General features: G+C 45.3%; 1 long non-coding RNA gene across 1 annotated transcript; it reads right to left on the bottom strand.

Moving 5' to 3' along the window:
• Positions 1-12,229: 12,229 nt before the first annotated feature.
• On the bottom strand, positions 12,230-15,488 carry LOC129200485 (uncharacterized). Its single transcript, XR_008574934.1, has 3 exons — positions 15,336-15,488; positions 14,347-14,459; positions 12,230-12,399 (listed from the first exon to the last, which is right to left on the bottom strand). It is a non-coding gene; the product is annotated as an uncharacterized LOC129200485 (long non-coding RNA).
• Positions 15,489-16,971: the final 1,483 nt, after the last annotated feature.

The raw sequence follows: 16,971 nt of genomic DNA, 5'->3' as shown, positions 1-16,971 counted from the left end.
TGAGCTGGTTCAAGCTAGCCCTCCTCTGCTGCTCACCAAAGTTAACTTGAATTACCTGGTCTTTGCTGGAAGACAAATGCACCACCAGTTACCACTGACAGACTCGCGTGCACTGGTTCTTCCTTCTCTGGAAACTTTGGTACCAAAGTCCTTAGGTTTTTAGCTATTTTTCAGATTTACCTTTTCTGTTGAGCTTTATCCGGTCTGCTTTCTGGGAAGCAAAGTTATCTTTTAGGTGTGAAAGTACATTGATTAACTATGAGCATGAAGCGGAAAAATCTTGTATCATTATACGTATATATGCATAGAGTTATGCTGCATGCATTTGTGTATATAAACACTAATTTCCTGCCTAAAGACAACTCAGGTTCTCATAAGCATTATGATATTTGGTCTAGGCTCATAAGGGAAAAAAAAAAATAGAAATGCCATCCCAGTTATGAAGTCCGTATGGTTGTTGCTTATTTTTAAATCTTCAGGTTTTTAGGTGTGACGTAGGAGCATTTCAATCACAAAACAAAAATGAATAATGAGAGGGAGCATGAATGCACATGTTACTCAGCTCTGCTGCCTCTCAAGAAACCAGTCTCAAGTAGTTATAGCACCCATATATGAAGTTAGTTCAGCTTTTGGGGACTTAAAGGCACCTTGAACAAAAAAAAAAACCCCAAAACCCCAAACCAAAGGGGTGGAGTAAAAGAAGATGGGTTGCCAGTCACTCACTCCGCTCCTGTGAGAGTGCATCTGTTGCTTTTTAATGTGGGACAGAAGGGCAGCTGGCTTCAGATAAGATTTGTCTACACTGAAGTTTACCTTCCAGTTTAATGCATAATCCATGCTGTGCATCTTTGTATACGCACGTTCTGTAACTGCATAGTCACACTCGTGCATGCACTAACACAGAGCTGTGTATGTGTGGCCTCAGAGACGGAGAGCTGGTACATTATGGAACAAAATGTTTACTTATGGCAGGGATTAGACAGGTATACTCTTCACTGGGTAAAAATACTGGCTGGAAGGCCGAGCCCAGAGAGTTGTGGTGAATGGAGTTAAATCCAGTTGGCAGCCGGTCACAAGCGGTGTTCCCCAGGGCTCCGTCTTGGGGCTGGTCTTGTTTAATACCTTTATCAATGATCTGGACAGGGGGATCAAGTGCACCCTCAGTAAGTTTGCAGATGACACCAAGTTGGGTGGGAGTGTTAATCTGTTTGAGGGTAGGAAGGCTCTACAGAGGGGCCTGGGCAGGCTGGATCGAAGGGCCGAGGCCAACTGTACGAGGTTCAAGGCCAAGTGCCGGGTCCTGCACTTGGGTCACAACAACCCCAGGCAACACTACAAGCTTGGGGAAGAGGGGCTGGAAAGCTGCCTGGGGGAAAAGGACCTGGGGGTGTTGTTTGACAGCTGGCTGAATATGAGCCAGAGTGTGCCCAGGTGGCCAAGAAGGCCAACAGCATCCTGGCTTGTATCAGGAATAGTGTGGCCAGCAGGACTAGGGAAGTGATCGTCCCCCTGTACTCGGCACTGATGAGGCTGCACCTCAAATACTGTCCTTCAGTACAAGACAGACATTGAGGTGCTGGAGCATGTTCAAAGAAGGGCAACGAAGCTGGTGAAGGGTCTGTAGCACAAGTCTTCTGAGGAACAGCTGAGGGAGCTGGGGTTATTTAGTCTGGGGAAAAGGAGGCTGAGGTGAGATCTTCTTGCTCTCTACAGCTACCTGAAAGGAGGTTGTAGTGAGGTGGGTGTTGGTCTCTTCTCCCAAGTAACAAGCAATAGGACAAGAGGAAATGGCCTCAAGTTGCATCAGGGGAGGTTTAGATTAGATATTAGGAAAAATTTCTTCACCGAAAGAGTGGTCAGGCATTGGAACAAGCTGCCCAGAGAGGTGGTGGAGTCACCATCCCTGGAGGTGTTCAAAAAATGTGTAGATGTGGCACTTCGGGACATGGTTTAGTAGACATGGTGGTGTTGGGTCAACAGTTGGACTTGATGATCTTAGAGGTCTTTTCCAACCTTAAGATTCTATGATTCTATGACTAAACCCCTAGCGGGTGCTGAATACAACTGGGTGCCGCATTCCACTGATACATAGCATGTACTCTGCTACTTGCTTGAGTTACTCTTTTTAAATAGAGATTAAGATGGTTTTGAATTACTTACCCATCCCCAAGATCTCATGACAGTTGCTGGGGTTTCTTTTGTTTTTGAAGATTTAAGCTGCCTCCATGGGTGGGCCTAGACTGTTTTAAAATGTATTAACATGTGGATTTATTCCACGCTCAAGTATAACTATTTCTGTGCCACAACTCTTGTTGCTAGGTATTTCTTCAGCAGAACAGTAGCACTGGAATATAAGATGACAAGCCAGTGTCCAGGCATTCGAAGCCGATTCAGGGTGCTTTTGAAGTCAGAAGTCTTTGACCTTCGGTTTTAAATCAGCCCTTTGGACTGTGTGCTGTGCTTGTACAGGACCTAGTCTGCTACTGGAACAAAGAGGAGATTTCTATATCCCATAACAGGCAAACCTGAGTGCTCTAACTGCTTCTAACAGTGACTCTGGTGGCCACTCTCTTAGGCTTTTGTTTTGTTTTGTTTTTTGGTTTTTTTTCTTTTTTCCATTGTGTCATCTGTAAAAATGTATGATATACTTTCCATCTTCTTCAAATACTCAGATCTCAGCAGGGATGTTTGCATTCTATACATTTATATATATGAATACATTTGCATATATTTTGAATTGTGTTCAGAATGAATACACAAAATTTGGAGGGGTGTGCTATAAGACAGTATCAGACAGTGAGGTGTTTGGAGAAAAAATAGAGGCAAATCAATAAAGACTGATACACGGGGATGTAGTCAGAAATAGTCAGCTACAGGAATTGAAGATTAGAACCTGGTAGCTCAGTAGATAAAACTGCTTTTGTGACTTGGGAGAACATCACAAAATTGATTTATCTGTCACGTTTTTGCTGTTACAAAAATGCATATGCTTTCATGAGATGCAGAAATGCAAATACAACAGGCACAGAGCAATTCTACACTGGTTCGTATCAGTGAGCAGCTGGAATGCTGGTCGGCCTTTTGGGTACAGCATTTGATGAAAGATGTGGACTGAAGGTGGTCCAGAGGAGAGTAGTGATGATGAGGAAGATGAGAGAGGAAGATTGCAGTAGTTGGGCCGTTTATCTAGAGAAAAGCTGATTACATGGTTAAAGATGATCTTCAGGTAAAAAGTAACTGCTACTATGAATCTATTATCCATGGAGCACAGGACAAGAAGTCATCGGTTATGTTGCAGTAAGGTAAACTTTGGGCTAGGAAAACCTTCTTTCACTCTTCTGGGTGCCTTGCTGGGGTGCCTGAGGAGATTGTAGTAGCTCCATCATGGGCGAATCCAAAGAACAAGTTAAACAGGCATCTCTCAGAAACAGAATAGAGCTGACCTGGCCTCAGGGTGGCCGGGCGGTCTAGCTGACCTCTGAGGTCCACTCCTGGGCACCAACTCAAAGAATTGGGGCCACTGTTAGAGCTCAAGCACTAAGTTAAAGAATGCAGGTTCCTAGAGTTTCAGATGAGTAGATCCCTTCCATCTTTGGTTCGACTAGTAACCCCTGTTGCTCCTGTAATTTGTCATTAGCTAAGGCAAACACCTCAGAAACGTGCAGTTCTGACTCTACTGAGATCTACCACTCCTGCTGGTAATTCCTCCCAATGGACGATCACACCAACGGCGTAAAAATGGAAAAAAACCCCTTACTTGCTATTTACATGTGTCCAGTTTTGGTTTCCAAACACTACTTCTTTCTCTCTGCTTAAGAAGTCCTCGAGTACCTGCTCTTTTCTTCTATTGAAAATATTTACATGCTTTAATTAAGCTCGACTGCTTTAATAAACTGGACAAAATGTTTCCACTGTGGTAAAGGGAGCTTTAGTGCTATCTGTCTGCTAACTAAATGTACTGCATGTGTTCAATTTGTCTGTGAATTAACCCAGCTAGTCGCGTTTCAGTGTGGCCAAGATACAATAGATTGAGCACAGCTCCCACTTAGCAGGAGAAAAACCTCCTGCGGAGAAGTAAAATCATCCTGAAAATCATCCAGCCTTTGTGGAAAAGATGTATTTTTGGCTGAAACTCTAAGGGAACTACTGATGAAGTTGAAGCTAAGCCCAGATACCAGTCTTGGCAAAAACAAAAGCAGCAAACTGGGTAAGAGGGAAAAAAAATCCAGCCGAAGTGGTGTGTGGTCTTTTCTAATGGAACAGTCTTTTGCACGTTCTCCAGTGCAGAGCAGTGTGGTAAAAATGATGGCCTGCAGACTTATACATCATTTGTTTACTGGTATATATTTCCCTTAAGGGAGTGGCATATTTCCCGCCCCCCCTTCACCTCCAAACTTTCTCCTTAGGATAGGTTTTTTTCTTTTTTTCCTATTGAGGAAGGTCTTCCTTGTAGTTGACTTTCTGCTGTTTGCAATACTGCCCTTGAATAAATTTCATGAGACTTGAAAGAGAATACTTTTTTCTTTTTTTTTTTTTTTAATATAAACCTGTTGGGGACTCTGGAGCAATTTCAGTACGTTAAGATGAAATGCTCTGTGTTTGGCTCAGGGTCATTTAAGTAATTCACTGTACTTATTGCCAAGCAAGGAGTATTTCATACGCTGTTTTCCTGGCTAAATCCCAACCTGGCTAATTCACGTGCCCACCTAAATTCCTCCTGCATGTTTGGATAGAGGAGATGATAGTCTTCACTTGCCTCTTTAAAATGCTTGTGCCCCATGGGGCTCGTGCAGCCTGCCTTCCACAGGTGCCTGTTTCATGCGTGGGTAGGCGATAACTCCTATTATGTAAAATACTTCAGGCTCTCCCAGGATGAAAGGTGCTAAATGTATGCAAGTCATTTATTATTTTGCTCAGAGCCTGCTAGTTCTGCCTGAGCTGGAGACATGCACGACCTGTTCCGACTTTTCCAAAACAGGTTTTAATGTGCACTAAACCCATTTGCCAATGCTGCCGCGCTGCCTTTTGTTTCTAAATTTACCCTGTTGCACAGCTGATTAGGGAGACAGGAAGCAATATATCTTGAAGCTTTCAGGAGACAGCCCCTCCCTGAAGACGTACTTTAGTGAACTAAATGTACAGCGAACAACATGCAAGAGGTGGAGTTTCAAGCCCGGGCATGCCAATTTAAGTGATACCATCACAGAGTTTGTCACTTCCTTCAGAAGTTCACTAGTGGGTGTCCCCCACCCCACCCCCAAATGATTCTATTTTAAAATGCTTCTCTCTGCCCCGAGTTGAAGGGGTGGGACTTTCGGGAGTTTGGGATCAGCAGCGTCAGCACTGGAGTAGGTGAAGTGGTGTTCTGGTGAGCTTAAACTAAAGCTGTGGAGTTAGGAGTGGTTTTTGTTCATCTCCCTTATCGCGTTGGCAAATAACTGCAGAAGTATTGTCTCGCCCTCTTCTATTTTTGGATAGAGGGATGGGAACGCTTTGTTCCCTTCAAGTAGTATTTGAGTCCAGTTAGCAGAGAACTCCTCAGCACGTGTGCGCTTGCACAAAAGACAACACACCATCTCTCTGAGGTTATTAACTGTGTAATATCCAGCCTGCACCTGATGCCAGCAATCAGGATGCCTGATCTACAAAATGCACCGATTCTCTTGATTCCTTGACATGGAAAATAAAAGATTCAAAATATAGTCATTTTATACAAGCAAGCTTTTCTGGTTTGCTTTGCGTGGAAAGGCAAATGGTGAAACCAGGAATTTGATACTTCTGAGTAGTGAAGTAGTCACTCGTGAGTGGATGGGTGGGGGTATCGCATGGGATCGCAAGCCAAACCCTGAACTGTAACAGAGCACAGACTTCTGGCAAACCTCCTCCCTTCGCATGCCTCACCTGGGTATAGTTAACTTGCCACTGTGAAGATAACTTGCTTCATCAAGTAATTTCAAGGCTTCTTTCCCTTTGCAAGCTAACAAGTCATTCTCGAAAGGCATCCACAACAAAACCTGTAGGGTTAAGAATTACACGAATTTTTCCTGAAAGTGCGAAAACCTGGCCCAGAAAGGCTTCCTTGGGAGCCAAGGTGCCCTTGGCCTGCTCTTGTCCAGAGGTATTTCAAATGCCTCCTCTTGAAGCCTAGCTCACCAACGGTGTCACCTTCGTAGGCTTGGCAACGCTTCCATCTGCCAGAAAACTGCCCTGGCAAGCCTGGCATCTCTCGTTCGTACCAGAGGGCGCCTGGACAATGTGGTGCTTTACATACTGCGCAGGTTTTTCTACGTAAAGCTGGAGCAAAATGCTACTAAGTCAAATCACAGCTGTAGAAATGAATTATCACCAGTAGTACAGACCCTGCAAAATTCTCCCTGGGATGTTCTTCAACTGCGTTCGCCGTTCAGTATAAACCTGTTAATGCTATTCTGTCTAGCGAGGTGAGGGAAAGGGAAATCTGAAGTCAGTCTCAGTACTGAAAAAAATGGTTACAAAGGTGTAAGTAAGCACGCGGTTGTGCCCAGTACAACTACTCCAGTGAAAGCACAGTCATTTGTCTGCTGTTTCCCATGAATTTTACTAATCCTGTAAAGCTACCTTAAAATGTTTTTGCTGAAAGGCAAGTTGCTTGATTCATCCATTCAGTAGGCATGTGGAGTCTCTACATCATTTACAAAAAAAATCATTACGTTACCTTTACCGTGATTCTTTAGTGGCAGATGCGATGGCCAGGTGCCAGAAATGTATATAAATCCTGCTCCCAGGGTGTAGTTCAATTCTCAAAGCGTGACCACAGTTAAAACTTAAGGAACACTGAGTTAAGCGCATCCTTCCAGAATGTGGATAGATAAAAGCAAACACGGAGCCAGCTAATCCAGCATCCTTTTGGGTAGCTGTTGCTATGCCGTAAATTGCAAATTAATAATGCAATTGTTGGTTTATGTCCTATTTTGGTTTTTTTTGTCTGGAGGAAGAAAAAAAATTCCTTTGAAGCACAGCTGAGGAGGCAGTAGGAGGTGCATCCTCTAAAAGCGATTTCTCCATTTAGCTGGAATTCTTTTCCCTGATTTAGAGTAGTAATTCATTTACATCTATTACTTTCAAACTGCTCCTTGATTTTGGCTTTAAATAATATAAGGAAATAGCTGAAGTTGATACCATCAGAGCCCCCTCTCAGCAGACCTCGAGCTGTCACCCTGCCAGTGCAGGCCACGGGTTTTCGTGTGGCTGAGTGAATCACCCTGATCCTAAACACACAGATTATACTTGTCTGCTACAATTTTAAATAAGCTTGGAGCTCTGCACAACATAATTAAGAGCCGTGACAGGGAACTCTAAACGTTGGTTCCAGCCTAAAGTAAATCACAGATCTGTGTACAGGACCTCCAACAAACTGAATCCAGTTTTGCTCGATGAATATTGCCATGTTTTTAACCAACCTGAATCCAGTTTTGCTCCATGAATATTGCCATGTTTTAACCTTCCCTTCGCGGTGTAAGTTCCACCTCTGCGTTACAAGATCTGGGAGGAACTGAAAAGTAACCCGAATGCTACAATGCCGATCTGTTTGAACCATCCATGTTCCTGCCCACAGCCCTCCGTGCATGGTACTCCCCTCAGCAGAGGCCTCCAAAGCACAGGGCACTATATATAAAAGCCTGGGATCTCCTGTCCCTCCAGTGATTCGGTGACTCAGGTCCCAGCATCCTTGCCTGAGAAAGTCCTCAGAAACCCAGAGGTCTGAAAGACCCTGTGCCGATGGGATTAACCCATTAAATCCAGTAACCAGAGGGATCCCCCCGCAAAAAAGCTGGTCTTCTGTGGCAGTGCCGTGCCTGGGCAAGGGAAATTTTTATTTGTAAGATATCCATATAGCTTTAGGGAGATCTGAAATGAAGTGTGCGCTGACAGATTTGGCTTGACAGACGTGGAGAAGCCACCAACTAACTCTTGCTGGTGAGGTGGTCCTTCTGAGGCTACTGCTGTTGAAATTGGCTGGGAGGGGTTGCTCTCCAGCTGAAGCTGACTTTTGTTATTTTGCGGTATTTCTGTGAATAGCAGATTTTAAGTCCATCAGGGGCCATCTGGGGAGAGAGTTCATAAACATCAGACTCGGGGTGAATTCTGCTGGGTTACCAGCTGGGATCATTGCAGTTACTCACTGATGGACAGAAAAAGCTAGGACTTACTCTTTTCGTCTCACACAGAAAAAGCTACGGCTTCATCTCTTCTTTTCCTTCACAACAAATGAACAGTCTACAAACTATAACTGATTTTTTTTTTTTTAATGTGCTTTTTTGTCCTTCCCCTTTTTTCTTTTGGCCTAACTCTGGTACTTTTACCAAACCAAAGGAATTTGAAATGGATGCAACAGTCCTATCTGAAACAGTAGTCTTTCCCCTCCTTCTCCCAAACAGAATGGTGCCCTCACCCACATTTATGGAAAATTGAGATAAATAAAAACTGTCTCCAAGCAAAGAAGAAAATACTTGATGTGGTGGGCTGACCCAGGCTGGAGGCCAGGTGCCCCCAAAGCCGCTCTGTCACTGCCCTCCTCAGCTGGGCAGGGGAGAGAAAATATAACGAAAGGCTCCTGGGTCGAGATAAGGGCAGGGAGAGATCACTCACCAATTACTGTCACAGGCTGTGGGTGGATAACTGCTCCACCATTAACCTCCATGGGCTGCAGGGGGACAGCCTGCCTCACCATGGTCTTCACCACGGGCTGCAGGGGAACCTCTGCTCCGGCACCTGGAGCACCTCCTGCCCCTCCTTCTCCACTGACCTGGGTGTGTGCAGAGTTGTTCCTCTCACATCTTCTCACTCCTCTCGCTGGCTGCAACTGCTCGTGGTGGTTCCCCCCCCCCCTCTTAACTCTGTTACCCCAGAGGCACTACCACTGTGGCTGATGGGCTCAGCCTTGGCCAGCGGTGGGTCCATCTTGGAGCCGGCTGGCATTGGCTCTGTTGGACATGGAGGAAGCTTCTAGCAGCTTCTTGCAGAAGCCACCTCTGTAGCCCCCTTGCTACCCAAACCTTGCCATGCAAACCCAATATGCGTGACAACTAGTTTTTAAAGAGATGGAGTTTGCACCAGATGCTTACATAAAAAAGAAAAAGGAAATTTATCCTACATAGCAGCGTTAGCTAATGCATCCAGCAAGACATGGACCCCCAGGTGAATCTTAGAAACATAGAATGGTTTGGGTTGGAAGGGACCTCAAAGATCATCTAGTTCCAACACCTGCCCCCCCCCCGCCCCCCCGCCATGTAGAGGAACACCCTCCACTAGATCAGGTTGCCCAAAGCCTCATCCAACCTGGCCTTGAACACTTCCAGGGAAGGGGCCTCCTTTGGCTGAATAAGACAACCCTAACAGCAATTCAGAAACTTTGGGGCTTTTCAGAGGAGTATTGGTAGCAACCACACTAATTTTGAAAACGTAATACATCAGCATGGACCCAGAATGTACAACCTGAGTATCTTCTTGCTGATGTTTTCAAAACCAGAAGAGATTTTTTTTTTTATCAAAGATTACATTGCTTGAATGGTATTTTTACCAAGTGTGAAGTAAATCATAGAATCATAGTAGAATGGTTTAGGTTGGAAGGAACATTAAAGATCACCTAGTTCCAACTCCTTTGCCATGGGCAGGGACACCCTCCACTAGACCAGGTAGCCCAAAGCTCCATCCAGCCTGGCCTTGAACACTTCCAGGGAGGGGGCATCCACAACCTCTCTGGGCAGCCTGTTCCAGTGCCTCACCACCCTCACAGGGAAGAATTTCTTCCTAACATCTAATCTAAATCTACCCTCCTTCAGCTTAAACCCATTACCCCTTGTCCTGTCACTACACTCCCTCGTAAAAAGTCCCTCTCCAGATTTCTTGTAGGCCCCTTCAGGTACTGGAAGGCTGCTCTAAGGTCTCCCCGGAGCCTTCTCTTCTCCAGGCTGAACAACCCCAACTCTAGGGAGAGGTGCTCCAGCCCTCTGATCAGCTTTGTGGCCCTCCTCTGGACTCTCTCCAACAACTCCATGTCTTTCTTGTACTGGGCCCCCCAGAGCTGGACGCAGTACTCCAGGTGGGGTCTCACAAGAGCAGAGTAGAGGGGCAGGATCACCTCCCTCGACCTGCTGGTCACACTTCTTTTGATGCAGCCCAGGACACGGTTGGCTTTCTGGGCTGCAAGCGCACTTTGCTGGGTCATGTTGAGCTTCTCATCAATCAATCCCCCCAAGTCCTTCTCTTCAGGGCTGCTTTCAATCCATTCCTTGCCCAGCCTATAGTTGTGCTTGGGATTGCACTGACCCATGTGCAGGACCTTGCACTTGGCCTTGTTGACCTTCACGAGATTTGCATGGGCCCACCTCTCAAGCCTCTCAATGTCACCAACAAAAATGTTAAACAGTGCTGGTCCCAATACCAACTCCTGAGGAACGCCACTCGTCACTGGACATTGAGCTGTTGACCACAACCCTGAGTGCGATCATCCAGCCAATTCCTTATCCACTGAGTGGTCCATCTGTCAAATCCACCTTGTGGTTTAGCCCTGACTGACAACTAATCCCCCCGCAGCTGCTCGCTCACTCCTCAGCCCCAGTGGGATGGGGGAGAGAATCAGAAGAATGAAAGTGAGAAAACTTGTGGGTTGAGATAAGAACATTTTAATAGATAAAGCTAATAATTATTTTTATTATTATTATTACAAAACAAGTGATGAACAGCACAATTTATTACCACCCAAAGTTGATGATGCGCCTGACCCCCAGGTGCTATGCAAGGCCCCCAGCTGCCCCACCTGTCAGCCCACCCCCTGAGGGTGGTGAGACACTGGAACAGGTTGCGCAGAGAAGTTGTGGAGGCCCCATCCCTGGAAGTGTTCAAGGCCAGGTTGGATGGGGCTTTGGGCAACGTGGTCTAGTGAAGGGTGTCCCTGTCCATGGCAGGGGGGTTGGAACTAGATGATCTTTGAGGTCCCTTCCAACCCAAACCATTCTGTGATTCTATGATTCTATGCTTTCTAAATGCTTAATTGCTTCATGAATGTGCCATGTTAAATGTTTGTAAAGGCCAAAATCTCACAGAGAAAAAAATATATAGATAAGACAAAAAAAATGATGGCTCAGTATAAGTCTGAATAGTGTTTATGATCCTAAAATAACTTTTTAAAGAGCCAGAGCAAATGGGGTTTTTTATTTTAGCTTAAGGTTTCCTGGATCTTAATATATTTCATTTCTATTAAATTTAAGTTTAGCTTCATTATTTTTAGGTTGTGTTTGCTTTGGAATGATTCTAGCATCCTAAGCTATTTTTATTTTGTTCACAGTGCATCCTTACAAATTTCATGTGGTCACTTTAGCTTTTTTTAAATTTTTAAAACTTTCGTGCCACCAGTGTTGAAACAGCAAAAGGATGTGTCATTTGTAGTGGTATAAAGAAAAGCATCTGCCTCCTAGGTCAATCTTTTTTTTTTTTATTATGGTAGATTAACCAAATCCTTGGTAATTGTATTTTATTCTGCAGTAGTAAATAAAGAAGAAATATCTCTGGCAGCTTAAACTGGATCTGTAGCTGCTGCATCCCCAGAAGTGGGCTCAGCTTCCTCCTTCCCTCCCCCGTTCAATTGTACATGAAGGAGGGAATGAACTGCTGGAGAGCACTAGATCTGCTCCTCTCCCACCTCCCAGACAAACCACCACCTGCCCAAATACAAAGGAGAGAAAAAGCCTTTGAAAGCACCTTGGAAGGCAGGTGATGTGCATTAAGGAGTAGCATTCCTCCAATACAATGAGTGGGTGCTGAGAAGCCCTGAAGAGTTACCATGCTTGGTGTCGCTGAAGGTGCACACTGAGGGGAACCCGCAGAGCCCTTGCTTTCAGGTGATGCTTTTACACAGGGACCTTCAGGCTTTTGGCTACGTGATGTACTCATTGCAGCTCTCACTGGGCACCATGTCACTGACTAAACCACTTCTTGTGGTTTTACCCCAGCTGGCAGCTCAGCACCACGCAGCTGCTCGCTTACTCCCCCCGCAGCAGGATGGGGGAAGAGAACTGGAACAGTAAAAGTGAGAAAACTCATGGGTTGAGATAAAGACAGTTTACTAGGAGAAACACAAAAAGGAAAATAATAATAACAACAACAACAACAACATAACCAAAACAAGTGATGAACAGCACAATTTCTTACCACCTGAAGTCAGTGCTACACAAGACCCCCAGCCTCCCAGCCCACACATGCAAGCAAAGCAAGACAAGGAATTCATTCCCCACTTCCCATGGGCAGGCAGGTGTTCAGCCATCTCCAGGAAAGCAGGGCTCCATCACATGTAACAGTTACTCGGAAAGACAAATGCCATCACTCAGAAGTCGATGCTGCGCAAGACCCCCAGCTGCCCAGCTAGAAATGGAACATGACATCATATGGTATGGAATATCCCATTGGCCAGTTTGGGTCAGCTGTCCTGGCTGTGCCCCCTCCCAGCTTCTTGGGCGCTCCCCGCCTTCTCCCTGGCAGGGCAGTATGAGAAGCTGAAAAGTCCTTGACTGCTCGGCAACAACTAAAAACATCAGTGTGTTATCAATGTTATTCTCATCCTAAATCCAAAGCACAGCACTACAGCAGCTGCCAGAAAGAAAGTTAACGCTATGCCTGCTGAAACCAGACTGAAAGAGAAAGGCTCAAAAGAAGATAAAGGTCCTCTGTCAGCCTCCAGAGAGGCTGTTGCCGGATGTGACTCAGTGCGCTTCCACGGCCTCGTCTCCCTGCAGAAATTTTCAGGAGACCTTGAAAAGTTTCAGTAATTTGTGATATCTTTGTAAAAAACATTGCCCCAGTCATCACGAGAGATGTCACAGCTCCATTTTAAACTAAACAAAGAAGATTTGCACTATGAAAAATCATATTGACTAAAACTTTGGCACTCTGACAGCACTTGGGACCTGAATGGAATTGAAAAATAAATACATTCAGTACCATATAGGCATGAAAGCCTTACCTCAGGATTGTTTGGTTTCTAATTTGTCCCACACGAAGAGCTGTGTTAATGTTGCTAAGTTAGCAGTCATAGGAATGACAGATCGAAGGCTGCCAGGCAATCCTACCCTGCCTTCTCATATACATTATTTATGCTTATTCATTGTAATATAGTCTTCAAACAAATACGGCTACAAATCATCTTCCCTACAGAAGCACATAATGAAAATATTCAGTGAATGAGCAACCAACCTATACAATGTAAAAAGAGTTTGGAGCCAAGATTAGTTTTTGAAAGACAATGTTACATCAGATGATTTCTTGTTTCAATGCACATTAAAAAAATATTTTTTAGTTTTTCTATTGTAAAACTTTGAAAACAACTGTTCAAGATCAACTGAAAAAATCTTAGATGTATTTATCTATATCTTTGCACACTGTCTTTTTGTTTCTGAATTTTGTGTCACACATAAACACTTTTTTTTTTTCCCCTAGGAACATCTCCACTTCCTGGAGCAAAGCTCTGCCGAGGCAGGTACCCCATTGCCAGCCGCGGCCAACAGCAAAGAGGTTGTAAGCACAGGAAATTTACACATGTATACAGATCTGTTTGAAGTCCAGAGTACAGAAGCATTATCACAGACTGTACTCCCTGAGTATGGTGTAGAAGCCCTGAATGCTCTCCTGACAGGTGGTAAGCATTTCAGTATTCGCTACGTCATGTGACAGAGTTACACAGTTCTTTGCCTAATTAACTGTTGTGCAAATAGCCATTGCATCTTCTCTTGAACATGGTCCCTGCTAATTTCATTTAATGTCATCTGATTTTTGTAACAGAAGAGAGGGTGAGAAGTATTTCCCTGTTCACTTTCTTCCCATTTATATTTCATCTTTTTCTCCTTAGTCCTCTCTATTTTTGAGATGAAGAACTAATTTGTTCAAGTAATCCCTCTATGAAACTGGTCCCAAACCCCCGTTCCCTTGTAGCCCTTTTTGGAGCCTTCCCATTTTTACAGTACCATTTTCAATAGAGAGAACTGCCCAGAGATTTCCGGACATGAGCACACCCTGGATTTCTCCAGAGCATAATGTTATCATCTCCTCTGCTCTCCAATCTCTATAACTTTCAACCCATTCTAGTCAAGCTGATCAAACGGGAACACGCTGGCCTTAACAGAAGATATCACTTAACTGTATTCTAAACAATGCCCAGCTGAGAACAGTGCTTTCCAGGAGAGAAATGGTAGAAAAATCATTCCTGGAACTTTCACTTATTCCTTCTTTACAATAACGTTTACCACCCTGGCATTTCTGTGCCCAGCTGTGTTATGAATTTGTTTCTACACCATGCTTTGAGATCCAAGCTCTTACCATGAGGTGGTATTGCATTGCATTGTGTGCTGATGGCATTGATCGGCCAAGGGCGCTGCTGCTGAGCTACCCCTCGGTAGGCAAGCTGGCGACGCAGGGTGCTCCCCTGGAAACTTGAAACGTTTTTTTGAAGGAAAATGAACATTATTGCTGAGCATGAATTACGAAATAAGGGTAAATATGTAATGTTGTTTGGGGTGCAATCATCTCAAGAAACTTTATATGTCAACAGGGGACATACCTAAACTGAGCTAATCCTTGTCTCCCCTTACAGTGATTAGAGAGACAGCAGTGCTTTTGGGGGAGCTAAAGTCAATGTCTGAACTGAGTTAGATCAACGGTGCCCTAAAAGCATCCGATTATCTCCATTCACTGTAAAGAAAACTGATGCTTGCTTGGTTGGATGTGGGTGTCTAAGGTCAGCTGGGAGGAACCCCAGCCCTTGGGATTGAGTCAACTGTGCCCAGAAAAGACAAGAAAGCATTGTGCTGCTTTACTGGCAAGGTCTCCGTGTCCAGCTGCCCTTACATGGAGGAGGAGGCATCCAGAGAAGGGGTGCAGGATGACATTGGGAACTAGACCTTGGAGACTTGAGCAGCACCAGGGATGAGGAAGCTGTAGGAATACTTATTTAGAATGATATGGATAAACCTGAAGGTAAGCAGGGTCATAGGTGATGTGGGGACAACTGCGGCATGAGGGTGTAGAGGCTACAGAATAACAAGGTTAATGCAAGAGCTAGAAGGGCTCCAGGGTGCTGTCGCTGGGGCTGAGTTAACAGGAGAATGCTTGGATATTCAGATGATGCTGGGGGTTAGAGATACCAATCACTGGGGGCAATGATGTTGCAAAGGTGATGAGGTGCAAATGAGGGCATGACTGGGGCAGAGGTTTAGTTTTATAGGGATTGAAAATGGGGTGTGAGGGGAGACTGGCTGCTGACTTGACTGGGGAAGAGAGAGATCATCAGGACACACAAGTAAGGATACAGCTAGTGGTCGTTGCTTCTCGCTTTTCTTCAAGTTCTTCCTCTGTAGCTGCCCTGTGCTACGCTTCAGGGCCTGCAGCAACACGTGGTACTAGAGCCTTTTATCATCTCTGTGTAGCCCAGCCTGGCGACAGCTGCTCTTTATTCCCTGCCTTGCTGCTTGGGGAGGAAGAGAGAGACAGCCAGTCTGGCTCTGCATCACGTCTCGCTTGTCATCTCCACCATGGTGGTAGGGGACAGTGCACGATAGATGGCAGAGAAGTCTGCCCTGATCCCCAGCTAATGCATCTCCCTGGTGGAGAATCAAAGCTTTAGACCTAACCAAGGAACAGGAGTAATAGCTTTTCAGCCAGTGCAGGAAGCCCCTGCAAGCAGGAAGAACCACACGTGCCAGTCAACTTCCAGATTTCTCTTGGTAGTAGAGGAAGGGGTTGACCTTAGCTCTGCACTGGAAAGGACGCAGTAGCTCTCACCAAGATATTTTTCTTCCCTCTCCCTTCCATTCTCCTTCCTCCTCCTGACCACCTTGCTCCTCTTGTCGCACCAGTCAACTCACTTCAGGTCCTGGGGTCTTTGCTAGGCTGTGGGGATGGTATTTACCTTTCCAGTTCCTTATGTCATCAGAGTTTTATTCTCATCTGTTTGTGATCAAGTGCCTTTTTACCTTGCTAACGCAGCCCCCCTTCCCTGCTCACACCCACCTTCAACCCTGAGCGGCCCCATCGCAGCGGGAGCCTGGGCGCCCTGGGGCAGGCGGGTGCTGCTGCTCGGGGCCGGTGGCAGCACTGGGTGCAGGCAGTGTCCAGCTCTGCTGTCCGCCGGGGACAGTCCTGCCAGAGCCTGGAGCCTGGCAGGGGACACAGCGTGCCCTGTGCTGACACAACCCTCTGCAAATTCATCTGCCAAGCTGACAAGTCTCTGCTGAAGTACGTGAGCTGAGACTTTTTAAAAACACATTTAGAACTTGGCTATGTCTTCTGGCATCGGGATGACCTCCTCCCTCTTTTGCCAAATTTCAGGCTCTTGCTCAAATAAACCGTTGCCTAATCTTGCCCTGAAAACCACAGAACCATTTTTACTGAAACTGCCCTCCCCTTTCCTCCTCCTAAAAGAAAATGGAGGGAGAAAGAATCAGCCCGAGGCCAAGCCTTGGCAGAAAACATTTCAGCCTGGATGAGTAACATCTAACAAACTTACCAGCAAACGAAAGCAGGAGCTTGTAACAAGAACTGTCAGGCGGTGGTAATTACAAGCAGCGCTACCAACTCTATCTGCAATGTGCATCACCCAGAAAAGGAGGGAAGTGCATAAACGGTAAAGATAATTTTACGTAACCTGAAGAATTGGATGCATGCCTCGGAGTGTTTCTCATCCTATTTCATCTTCCCTTTGTTGCTTCTCGCAGTCGTGCTCTTCCTCCTCTGCAGTTCCTGCCACCTGGAACAGCGTTCTTGTATTCTTCTATCAACTCTCTAATGTCAGCTTTTGGTTAAATATGTATCTGGGATCCCTTGTCTTTTGCTCTTACTTTTCTTCCCATTATGCTAATACTCATCTCTGAAATGGTTTACTCAGCTCAGATGAGAATATTTGGGGTTTGTTTTAAAAAGGATTAGAAGAAGGAAGCAAATCTACAA

This window comes from Grus americana, chromosome 1 (assembly GCF_028858705.1).
Source record: "Grus americana isolate bGruAme1 chromosome 1, bGruAme1.mat, whole genome shotgun sequence".
NCBI classification, from domain to species: domain Eukaryota; kingdom Metazoa; phylum Chordata; class Aves; order Gruiformes; family Gruidae; genus Grus; species Grus americana.
Note: the sequence above shows the minus strand (reverse complement) of the source record. Positions and strands in the feature narration are given on the sequence as shown.